This window comes from Corapipo altera, unplaced genomic scaffold (genome assembly GCF_003945725.1).
Source record: "Corapipo altera isolate COAL_440 unplaced genomic scaffold, ASM394572v1 61281, whole genome shotgun sequence".
NCBI classification, from domain to species: Eukaryota; Metazoa; Chordata; class Aves; order Passeriformes; family Pipridae; genus Corapipo; species Corapipo altera.
In genome coordinates this window covers 2,424,937-2,437,628 of record NW_020884921.1, presented here as the reverse complement: position 1 = coordinate 2,437,628, position 12,692 = coordinate 2,424,937, and positions in this window count along the sequence as shown.

Genomic DNA, 12,692 nt, shown 5'->3' with positions numbered 1-12,692 from the left:
AAAACCATTTGGATTTGTGGTGTTGTGGGACCAATCATCAGTACTCCCAAGAGGGATATCCAAAAGCATACATCTCATCTGAATTTTCTGAATAACAGAAAACAGTTAAGTGGGTGGAACTGTAAGCCCTTTCTTCAGTGAAGGAATAGAGAGCTTCTGTTCCTGAAACAAACTATGCAATTCTTCCATATGGTCAGCAGTATACTATTTTTGCATTGCTATTGAATAATAATAATAATTGCTATAATGTTAAGATTATGCTGATGTAACTACTCTGAAGTTAAGAAGAACATGTGGCTGATGATACCTAAACATTATATTAAAAAAATTTTTCTTATTTCTGACATGGTAGAAGGTAATGCCTGATTTCATCACCAGAGGGAAAGAATTTCCACAGAATCCAGCATTCCTGAAGAAAGGTTAAAATTTTTTGATGTTGACATGCTTTTTCACATCAGAAAAAAAAATATGGAAAGCAATGAACACTACAGAGCAGTCACATGCCTAAAATAAATAGAGAGGAAATTGTCAAAGAATTTTAACCCTTCCAATACAGCGGATAATGCTGGAGGTTCTGCAAATTGCTGCACCTTGTCTCACTCTTCTAGGGTACCAGGAGTACAGCAGATTACAGCCAATTTCTCTTCATCTTCTTGTTCATGTATGATCACAGTAAAGTATGTCACAAGGAAAGAAAGAAAAATAGCTCAGAAAAAAAAAAAAAGAAAAAGAAAGCAAGCGTTTCATTTCTAGCCAAAACAAATGATTTTGTCATCACAGATTACTGTTCTGTCATAAGAATTTCTTCCATTCAGATTCAGATGAGAGGCCTAGATTTGTAATTCAATAAAGGCAGCAGTGCCCCCTTCCAGTCTCTTGAGTTTGAATGAATTTTTCAGTACATTTTTAATAGTAGATTTTCACCCTAGATGAGCTACATCTTGTTTAACACAGGTGATTTTTTAGTTATGTTCAACAGAAATTTGTAGATAAAGTCCATGAAAGTTGTCTGATATTGGCATCATGTTTTGTGTGTTTTGCTGACTCTGTAAAAATTATTACAGCAGTTCACACAAGCATAGTCTTGATGGGACACCCATGTGGTGGATATGGCACACCAGAAAGTAAATGCTAGGCCAGATTCTCTCTTATGCTGAAACATGCCTTAGGCACTCATCTCTGTCACTGGCAAATGATCTTTCTTTGATATTCCAGATTCACTATGGACATCAAATCATAAGATAGAGAAGCTGAGGGGAGTTTTTTTTCTACTGAAGAGTAGAAAACTGTTCAACTGTGCCTTTTTCCCCCTCCTGCTGAAGGGGTGGATGGAATTCAATGGTCAGTAAAATAGATTACAGCCTGTGCATGTAATCTACAGGACCTCTTCTGTAATAAGCCACATAACAATCATAAAGATAACAAGATTATGGGCTTGGTTGTTTTGGGTTTGTTTGGTCTGTTTTTTTCTTTTCTTTTTTTTTTTTTTTAAGGAGTGAATTTTTTCACATATACCTGTGCACTTAATTTCTCATCCAGAACTGACCCTGAACTCTGAGAGGACTGGTCATTTTTTAATCACCATTCATTCTGCCTTCTGCTTGTCATACCTGATTGATTTTATCCTACAATTAACCTATTCTGCTGGTCTATTAGAGTTCAGGGACTTAACCCTCTTCTTCTTTCCTTAATTTTGAAGGAAAATCTCCTAAAGTACCTTTCTCAGCCCCTAATTCAGCCTGTTCAAAGGAGTGGAAACATTAAGAGAAAATCTTTCAAATTTTTGGATGAAAGAAGCCGTAGGTACAGGCCTGGGGTTAATATTGTCTCCCCAGAGGAAATACAAATGAAAAGCATCCATTTTTTTCTGACTTTCAATCACTTACTAATAGCAGATAGATTTGAAATTTTGTAAATATTGAATATGAGGATACTTTAGCCTGCAGTTCAAATTATAAACAGCTCCACTATCCTCCTAATTCATATGTTCTGCAGTTTTTTCTCCTAGTGAAGCCCACTTGTTATGGCATCCTCTTCCAGGTATCCTCTTTCTCCACCTTTCCTCTCTTACTGCACTCTATCAGGACTGCTCACTCTTCTGTGTCTCTTTGTAGCTGAAAGACTGAAAACACAGCACAGATACAGTTCTTTTCTGGTTCTGGAATTAAAAATGATAGTTGATAACAGAAACTATAAACATGTCAATTGTCATTTGGCATGTTTAATGACATGGAACTACAGAAGAGAACTGGTCTTCCAAATGTTAATAATTCCATAATGACCATGTATGCATTCTGACTATAGCACTTGAATAGCTGACAGCTTGACAAAATATGACTCATTTCGTATTTTTGATGTCTCTCACTTTACAGACACCAAATAAGAAATCCAAGCTAGATAACACTGATCCTAGAATAAAGGGAAATATTAATTTTCTTGACTTTCTCTAAGAAACTTAACAGTGATAGAGGCTCAAGATTGCCTTGAATTGATTTGAACGTCATTTGACGTCATTTACAAGGAGGCACTTCTTCTTCCCTTACTGTTATTTGTTCTCTCCTGAAAGTTGTGTTGGAATGCTAAAATTTTCAATATAATTAATATTTGGAAATATGCAAGCATACAACATCTACCAGGAAGGTTCTGGGCTTTAGACCCCAGCATCCTCAAGTGAGTGCTTTATACTCTTGTCTCGTTCTTTCTGATCACAGACAGATACTGTATTCATCTATCAAGATCTACATAATTTTCTTAATTTTGTTAAAAATTGATAAACTGAACAAGAAACCAGCTTTTAGGTGCACATAGAAGGAAAAGGCACTACTATAAATTTTCTATATCACATTTTCATTAAATCCCCAGCTTTGAGACAACATGAGTAAATATGAAGGTTGCATGGAAATTTATAGTCATTCTAGACTTCACTGTACTGCTTTCTTTCATACATGTTTATATTTGGACACCCTACACATGATCATAAGAGGAAGATCACATTCTGGATCAGACTCACTGGCACAGTCCTTCAAGCAGAGCTTCTCTTCTCTGCTAGACCACAACATTTTTTTTTTTATTTTTAGCCTGAGTCTCAGGATAATTTTCCCAACATAAGTGCATCCCTGAAAATCTCACAGTTATTGGTGGCTCTATCACATTCTTTCTCTCCCACACTCACTTCTAATCTAGTGGTCTTCCGGTGTTGGTCATCACTCATATTCCACTTCAGAGGAGATAAAATTTTCCTTCTTCTATGTATGTCTCTTGTCAGTCTGATCCTTTATGCAACTCAGCAAAACAAAGATATGTGCACAGTAACATCTATCCATGCATAGCTTTCTTGGGTTCTATAATTTTCTCAGTTGTCCCAGTATCTTCAAGTGATAAGGACTGTCTGTGCAATTTTAGAAATACTCTATGAAATGTCTAACTGAAGTCTTAAGTCAACTGAAAATATCAGTTTTGGAAAATGGCATTTTAAAAAGAGCTACATATTTACTTGGATAGTATAGAGATGACATTTTGGACATGGTACACCTGATCTTTTCTCCAAATGTGCCCATCCCTTTGTGTTTCAAATTGATATCTGTCACACTAAAGGGCAGAAGATTTCAATGAGTATTTATGATAGAAGAAAGAGAAAAAGGATGATTTGCCAGTCTATATTGACCCTCGAGAAATATTACAGAGATTGAATACAAAAAAACTACCAAATCCACAAATAAACAACAAAAGAAAACAAACAAACAACAACAACAACAAAAACCAACAACAAAAAATCATCTTCAGGACCTTTCAGAAAATGCAGCAAATAAAAAATGACAAAGCAAAAAAACTCTGCTCTAAAATTAGATGACAGATAAACTCATCTAGCTTTAATATATTTAATGAAATTAACAAAATCAAGGTTTCAGTTGACATAAGCCCCATTGGTTAAAAATATATTTAGAAAACCTCAGAATTTCTTTAATCAACTGAATTAGTAACACTTGCAATAACTTAACACTTGCAATAGTGTTAAGTACAGGACTTTTATTTTAAACATAGTGTCTAAATTTATACCCTAAAGCTCTTAAAATTCTGCTAGCTACTATATGGTAATTTTTTTAATTGCAGAAATTGTCCTTTATATTCACATTGTTCAGCCAGGGAAACAGTTTTTGTTTCTCTACTTTGCAAGACTCTTCTCTCACCTTTCTATGTTTCATTTCTAATCTAATGTTTGCTCCCTGTCCCCCCCAAGCGATATAAAAATATGTGATCATGGATCACATTCACATTCATTCTGCAACTGCTCTACATACAGTCAGAACTTTCCTACTATTCAATGCTCAGAAAAAGGCTGTATAAGCTTGATAAGAAAGGATCGATTTGTTTCTCAAAATGGCTCTAGTGATCTATAAGACTAAAACTCTAGATTGCAAAAGAGGTCAGAGAGTTAAAAGATTCAGTAATCCTGACACTTTGTGACCCATTTCACATTAATATTGGTAGGATCTTTTGCAACAAAACATTACTGTGGAAGATTTTTTTTGATTCAAGATCCTGTAATTTCTGACAAGCACCAAAAATAGGTAGTGGAAACAAACCAAACAAAAATCTAAGCATGCATAGATCCTCCTGGTAGGGTAATGCATCACAGAAAGGCACCCCACCACACAACACCAGAATGTAACACCAAGCATCCTGATGCTCTTGGACCATGCTGGACACCACTGGGAGTAATTTATTAGCAATATCTGAAGGGAAAAATATATCCTAGACTCTCTTAATATTAATCTTTTAATCAGAAGAATAGTTCTGAAAAGACTGATCCTAGCCCCTTTTTCTGTCCTTTGCTACACATCCTGACCCTCTCTTTTGATTTCTTTCTGATGGTTATGGTTGAACTAGGGCTGTATTCGGAGGATTGTTGAGTGAGTGGGAGAAGCCACTAAGAGCATATAGGATTAAGAGGACTAGACCTAATTTTTGGGCTGTCACTTTAAGTATTTTTAAACACTATATTCAAAACACAGATGAGGTAAACTTGCAAAAGCATTCCCCTTGCTTATTGGATGTGAACATAGACACCACTTATACAAACAATCTTTATTGTTTCTGTGTAAATATATTATAGAGTCATTTGTGCTCACAGGTTTTCTTCACTGTACTTTTGTTTCTCAGGTGGAAATAACTGATGTTGACAGTTATTGAAATACAGTATAGAGGAAAGAACTTCTTCGTTACTATAGCTCTTAGATCATTCTCAATGTCTGTGAATACACTTCTGTGACCATAATACAATCTTGCACCTGAATTTTCTGTATAAGAAAGAAAAAATAATAAAATTATTTATGGATTCAACCCCACAAACTCCATGTATTTTTGTCAAATATCTTAATCCCCTAGATATGGAATTTATAAGGCTATTTAAAAAGGGTAGAAAATCCCCATCCTATAACATGTCTGCAAGAATAGAAACCATAGGTATTGAGATATAATTTGGAGGCCTAAGAAACAGTTTCAAAAGTGCCCACTATCAACCTCAAGCTTAATCCAAGGGTAATCGGGATGATTAAGTGTGGCACCCTGTTGGAGAGATAGTCCTACTATGTTGAGCATAATATGGAATACTCCTTTCACATGGATTCAACGATACTGAGTTTATTTTCCAAATTCTTTCTCTCACACACTTTAATTCTACAAGGCAACAAGGATGTAGATTTGACTGCAGTTAATTGCAAGAGTTCAAGAGTTTGGAGAAGAAACTAAAAGTGTTTTGAATGTGGGCTGTGATTCTGGCCTCCGTGAAGTAAGTGAACTGGCCTAGAGAAATTCTAGTTGATCCTTTCATTTTCTTCTTTTTTTTTTTTTTTTTATAGAGGATCAAAATAAGAAGGTACTGGTAAGAATTATCTTGATCTCACTTCCTTTTATGAAATAGAAAGAGGTTATTCGGGGCATTCAATAAAGCAGTTAGCTTTTGTTAGTTAACTGCTCCTTTAAATGACTTGACATGTTTGAAGATTAATTCCTTTGAATGTTTTTGCTGTTTTAAATTATTTTAGAACATTAAAAAGAAGTGAGTGTTATTATTATTATGCTGGTCTTGTTCCTGTGATACTCTACAATCTTTTCATGGAATCAAAGTTGGGAGAGAACTTCAAGATTGTCTAAATTTAGCAGCACTATAATCAACCTAAACCATGTTCCCAGCTGCCACATCCAGATGCCTCTTGAACACTTCCAGAGACAGTGACTCCACCACCTCCCTGGGCAAGTTATTCCAGTACCTGACTCTTCCATCAGTTAAAAATTTTTTTCTGAGATCTGATCTGAATCTCCCCTGACGTAACTTAAGGCCATTTCCTCTCATCCTTTCACCTAAAAGATGGCAGAAGAGACCAAACCTCCCTCACTAGAACATCCATTTAGGTAATTGTGAAGAAAGCAGAAGAAATTAAAGAAGCCAGAAATGTAAAGTAAATGACAATTAAAATAAATTTAACATTAGTATTATAAACTCCGGTATATCTTTAATACAAATCTTTAAATGTTGTAGTTTTAAGGGTACTATACTTATATTTGATACTGTGCAGTATTATCTGCTGTGTCTGTAAAGCACTCAATGATTTAATCTGCCTCTATAATTTATAATGTGAAAGTCTTAAATTTCACAGTTATGATTGTATTTTGGCTTAGGTAGTTTTTAAAACATGCAAAACAAAAGTTAAAAATATGTATTTGCATAGTTTTCCGATTTTCCACAAATTTCTTTGTCACAAAAAAAGGAAAGTTACAATGGACTTCAGCAAACAAAATGTCAGGGCTGTATGTCCTGTGCCATAAGAAAAATCATTTAGATGAGTTGTAGAAAGATGCACATGACTATTTATAGCCACTGTATCTTATTTGCACACAACCATTGGGACTGGCACAATAAAAGGTTTTGGTGAGGAGGGATGGTTTTCTTTGCCTCAGGTACTGAGAGTAGATACAATATAAGAGAAATAATTATGCAGTTACAAATTAAATTGCGTTTTTACCCTTCCTACCGATGGCACTTGACTGCAATGAGTAACAGTGGTTTATAAATTGTAATCTCTGTCCTGTACTGAGGGACTTATACCTGGATGGAGTCTGGTGATTAGACACACAGCCTATTCTTCTTCTGTAGTAACATTTAGTCCTCTTGGCAAAGCTGGTTAGTTATTTAACTGATTACTGAAATATCAGCTATCAATGTTTCAGAGAAATTCAGTGAGAGGATAAGTTCCTGAATTCATTTGTGTCACTACCATGGTGACTCACTCAGGACTGAGTGGTAGAGCCCCAAAAGGAACAGGCCTGTTAGCATCCTGTACACAAGTTTGGAACATAGCAGTGATAAATTACTGCTGATTGACTGTAGAAAAGTTCCATTCAGAAAAACTTAAAGGTGGTATAAAACTAAATCCTGTAAGAGCATTCAGATCTGACAGGTGGAGATCTGAGTTCAAAGTAGACCTACTGTTCTGTTTTCATTACTTCTTTTACCATAATTCTTCTTATAGAGAAAATAGCTTGCTTACAGTATTTGATAATAGCTTACAAATAAAATTTAAAAAAATTAAAAAAATTAAAAAAAGGAAAAAATCGTTCAGCAAAGTTATTAAAGCAAAAAAATAGAAAGGAAGATATATGACAATGTAGGGGTATTATGAGAATTTAGGGATTTTGTGTTACTTCTATAAAGGAAAGATTAGAAACTTCAGAAAATCCTCGTGCAACTGGCTCTAGTGAAGGTGGGAGAAGCAATCTCTGATTCTGCACAAGCATGTGCCCTGTGCAAATCTAAACTGCTTGAACAATTTAATTGACATGCTTAATTTGTCAGTTTTACTGAGAAAGGCCTGACTTTAAAATGCATTTGTAATATTAAGTGCTGAAAATGCAGATATGGAATTACATGCATAAGCAAGGCTGATTTCTGATTAAAATCTGACCTTTGAAATTGCACAGGATGAAATATTAATAAAATGGGGAAATATCCTGTCCTGATAGCAAAATGGAGTGGGTATTCTAACAGGTATTCCTCTTGCTTTACATTTGTGATCCTACACGCTTTAGTGCTCTGTTTTTCACATGTTGTCTGCTTGAAACTCACCCCCGAAAAAAAACCCAAACAAAAAGACAAAAAAAAAAAAGGAAAGTTCTCAAAAAAAACTAAAGAGGTAAAGTTCATGTAGAGCTTTGAACCTAAAAATCCTACTGTTTGTAGTGACTGCCAAAACAGTGTAAAAGACAGTGTAACCATGTAGAGTCAGACTGCTATATCTGCGGAGTTATATCACCAACCTTTTTAGAGAGAGACTAAACTTTCTGAAGTTAACCCCTTCCCAACATCATTCTTATAATGGAAAAAATGAATACAGCTCAGACCATTGAACTTGTATTGGTTTCTATACAGGTAGTAAACCAAAGTTTTTTAATGGCTTCCCTTCATAAGTGTTCTTGTGTTGCTCTCAAATGTATTGCAATAGCATTCTCTTGTGTACATTTACAAACCTAAAAGGAGTTTCTTAGTGAGAAACCCTGTCTCTAGACTATTCTTGAGACTAACATTACCTGCTGAACAGCAGATGTCCTTAAAAGGGCACAGAAACCAACTCTTCACAGCTGTGCCTGGAAAAAGGATGGGATTCAACATGGCTAAACTGAAGTAGAGGAGGTTCCAAATGGATATGGTGGGGCGGAAATCTTTAAAAGGATGATTAAGCACTGGCACACGTTGGGCAGAGAGGTTCCACAGCTTCCATTTGTATTTGAGGCACTTCAAACTCCAACTGGAAGAAGCCCTGAACAACCTGATCTAAGCTCAGAACTGACCATGTTGGGAGTAGAGGTTGCAATAGGGACCTCCTGAGGTCTGTTCCAGCCTGAATGGTCAGGGAATGATTCCATGTGTCTATGATATGTCAGTGTCAACTTTACCACTTCTATGAGTTACTCTGAGGTGCTAGTAACCATGGAAAATGAGAGGAAGGGATGCACGAGGAGAAAAAAAAACATATGTAGTTACAGTACATACCTGCGCTAAAAACACGTACAAGAAACTTTTAAAATGCAAATGAAGGCTCTCAGCTTCAACACAAAAGCAGTTCAATATTAATGTTTCAACAGATCCCTAATTGTCCCTATCGCTGTTCTAGTAAGGTAATTTATACTGTTTGTTCACGAGATCTCCCTGCATTCCCTAAGGCTAAAATATCAAACAGTCTGAGGATGTGGTATGCTGTGGTAGAAGGATCTGCATGTACAATGTTTGTGTGAGAGAGTATAAATTTAATTGGTCACAAATTTTTATTGATTCATAGAAATTAGAGGGTGCAGTTGCTAGGGGGTGGTTTTTCTATGGCCTCAATCTCAGTTTATTCACTGGTCTTGGATAGAAAAGACTCTGCTGCAGCAGATAAATGACACATTTGCGAAAGCAGACAAGTAGAAAAGTGCATATTCTATTTGAGAAAACATTTGAAGTCCTTAAAGTCTCCAGCCTCTTTCAGCCTACCAACAGGTTTTCTATCTGATAATAACTTGTTCCAAGTTGAATTACCATGGTTGGCTGCACCCTATCACACTTGTGGATTAGGAAGCTGGATCTTAGAAGTATTTGTGAAGTATTTCTTGATTATTCACAAGTCAGCTCCTGATTGAAGTAGGCTGCAGCAAAACACCCCATTCACCCCTGCATGTAGTAAAAGCTTTGAACCATGCTTTAGGAAATTGACCTTCAGAGATTATTTTGACCTTCAAACTGTTGCTACATCACTGAAGTGAGGTTTTTTGCAGAATGAGATGATAAACCTGTGGATTACTGGGTGATACTATGTCAACACCTTTGATAAGCAGTCATCAAAAGAGACATAGCAGAAGAAATTATTTCAAAAACTGGTACTTCAGAGCAGCAACAACAATTAAAAAATCTTCAGTGTGCATCAGTTTTCATTTTCAGATATATCCTCTTATACATAGGAATATTAATAGAGGAATAAAAAGGAGTAATTACTTATGTTTATGAACAGTTACAGGAAAGTGCTTGAGAAAATAAACTTTCTCTATTACTACTATCTGCATATTATTACTGTTACTGGTGTTATTGATAGCAGTATTAATGTAGTAGTCCTTAAAGACAAGAGTTAGAAACAAAGCATTAATTCCACTGGGAAATGTGCAGATGCAGGACAGAAAAAAAATAAAAAAAATCAGTCCTTGCATCCTAATAAAGTACCATTATACTTGAGGATATTTTAATGACTTTGACACGATTTGAAGAAGAATCATAACTGGTGTTAAAATGGGGTTCCAGGAGAGTTTGTAGAAATTATTAGAATCATCACAACAGAGAGGGGGAAAAAATAATACGTAGGCTGGTGTTACAATAAAGCAGTCAAGAGTTCACTGAGGCAAATCTGATCTAGGAGTCAGTTTATCAAGTTTCAATCAATAAATTTAGGTATGTAAAGTATTTAACAAATACACAAGGATTAGCAGACAATATACTACTAAGTTTTTTTGTAAACTTAACTAATTGCATCTCAAATATGACATGCACACAAAAATTACACTCACTCATTGATGTCTGGTGTCAGCTAAGGGCCCTCTTAGCCTTGAGGAGTCACCATGAGAGATGTCCCTCTTTGAAGGGAGATCCGTGGAGAGTGATCTCAGAAGACACTGATGGCTGCAGATATTTACAGTGTAAAGTGGTTAATTCGTAGTCAGACTTTCTACTGTGTTCATGTAGTTTTGGTCAGTTATCAGCCCAGTCTCCAGCCAAACCATTTTTAGGGGTATTTGGTGCTGAGTTATCACTGATATCCACCCACAATAGGACTAAGTTAAGCTGGTCCTACTTGTTGAGCATCAGCTTATACCAAAGTTGATGTTGTTCAAACAGTAGAAGCACATCAATTGCAGCTGAGTTTTGTCAATTTTGATCATTTACTATTACTGTTAAAGGGTAAAAGGGTGTTCTTTCTTTAAAATATGAAAAAGTGTTTAAACATGATGAAAATTCTAAGCATCTGAATTCTGCAAGTGTCTTGAAGGACAAAACAAAACACTACAGTTGAAGCTGCTATATTTGAGAGCACTAAAGTACACAGACATCCTCATTAAAAAGTCTCTTTGTACATATTCTTAATTTTAAAAGACTCTCACCTATTCAACACAAAATATGGGAAAAAAACAAACAAACAGACAAAGTACTGAAATTATTTGCTGATTACTTGTTGTGTTTAGCATAAATGAACTAAAATGCACATATCTTCTGTCAGTATTAAAAATTAAAAGTTTCCTGGCACTTAAATCACTGGTAGAAAAAGAACTCACCTTTAAAAAGAATTGGTTTTATATATTCTGATGGAAAATTCTTAACAAGTTATGAATATTTTAAAAAAACTCAGTCAAATTTATTCTTTTCCAAATTCTAGACCAAATGCACTGATAATAATTGAAAGATAAATTTCTATTATGTCATAACCTATACTCGTGCCTCAAGACTTACATGGGAACTGGCAGATTTTCTAATCTCATTCTTGACAATAATTGGGGTGAAAACAAGGGCTATAGTGACACACAGGTCATCCCCAAGGAGTCTGGTAGCACTCAGTGTAGAGAGAGGTCACTGAAGTAATTGACAATTTAAGAAATATCTTCAATTACACAAAGAACAAGCCAGAGCTCCTCACTGACTCTGGAAGAACTGGATGCTAAAATATAACAGTGTGTGATCTACAGGGATATTAAAGAGATAAAATCCTATTTTTAGAAGTATAGTTTAGCATATAAAGTAGCTGTATCATCCCATGATGAACTTTTATTTCAGTTCACTATTCATTAAGACTATTTATGGATGGAATTGGAAATGGTGATTATATGTCAACTGAAAACAATAATATTTCCCTTTGTTTTATTTTTCAGAAATGCCTGGATTTATTCATCAGCTGTTCTTTCTCTGTCTCCAAAACATCCAAATCTGAATAAAATATTATATTAAACAACCCAGAATTAAAATCCTATGTTTTCAGAGTAACTCTGAAATTTTTCTAAAGGGACCAGACACTATAGTGTCAAGACTTTGTATATCAAATTCTTGAATATTGCACATTTTGGTAGCTGAAGGCATTCTGAAGGCATTCTAAAGGCACCCGAAATTGCTCAAGTATTGCTCCTGATTTGGCACTGCCCAGTAGAAAGTTTAATTTAAACAAGAATATTTGGCTTTCAGTAACCAGAAAGTTAATGTTGCTTTGGTTGAAGGGTTGAGACATGATGCTCAGATTCTTTCTTACAGTTTTAATTTCTTTCTTGGGTTTACTTTCTACATATTACAGGTGATTTACCAGTATTTACACTAGATGATTCCAATGTATTTCTTTTTAGTATGCTAATTAAGTTCTGAAATTAATTATCTTGTGGCTTTTTCAGATTTGCACAATATTCTTCTATCTTTTTCAGCTTCTCTTACATTATTCCTTTCCTTGGCTTTCTTAGGCTATTCTTATTCCACTAAGAAAAAATCCATCCCTTCTGATTTTCTTCAGAACATTCCTTCTCTATATTGTGGCATGCTAAGAGAAAGCTACTCCCATGTATTTTCTTAATGCAATCAATTCACATTCTAAAAAATGCCTACTGTGTGATTATCATTACCATTTTTCCTGTAGGTATTT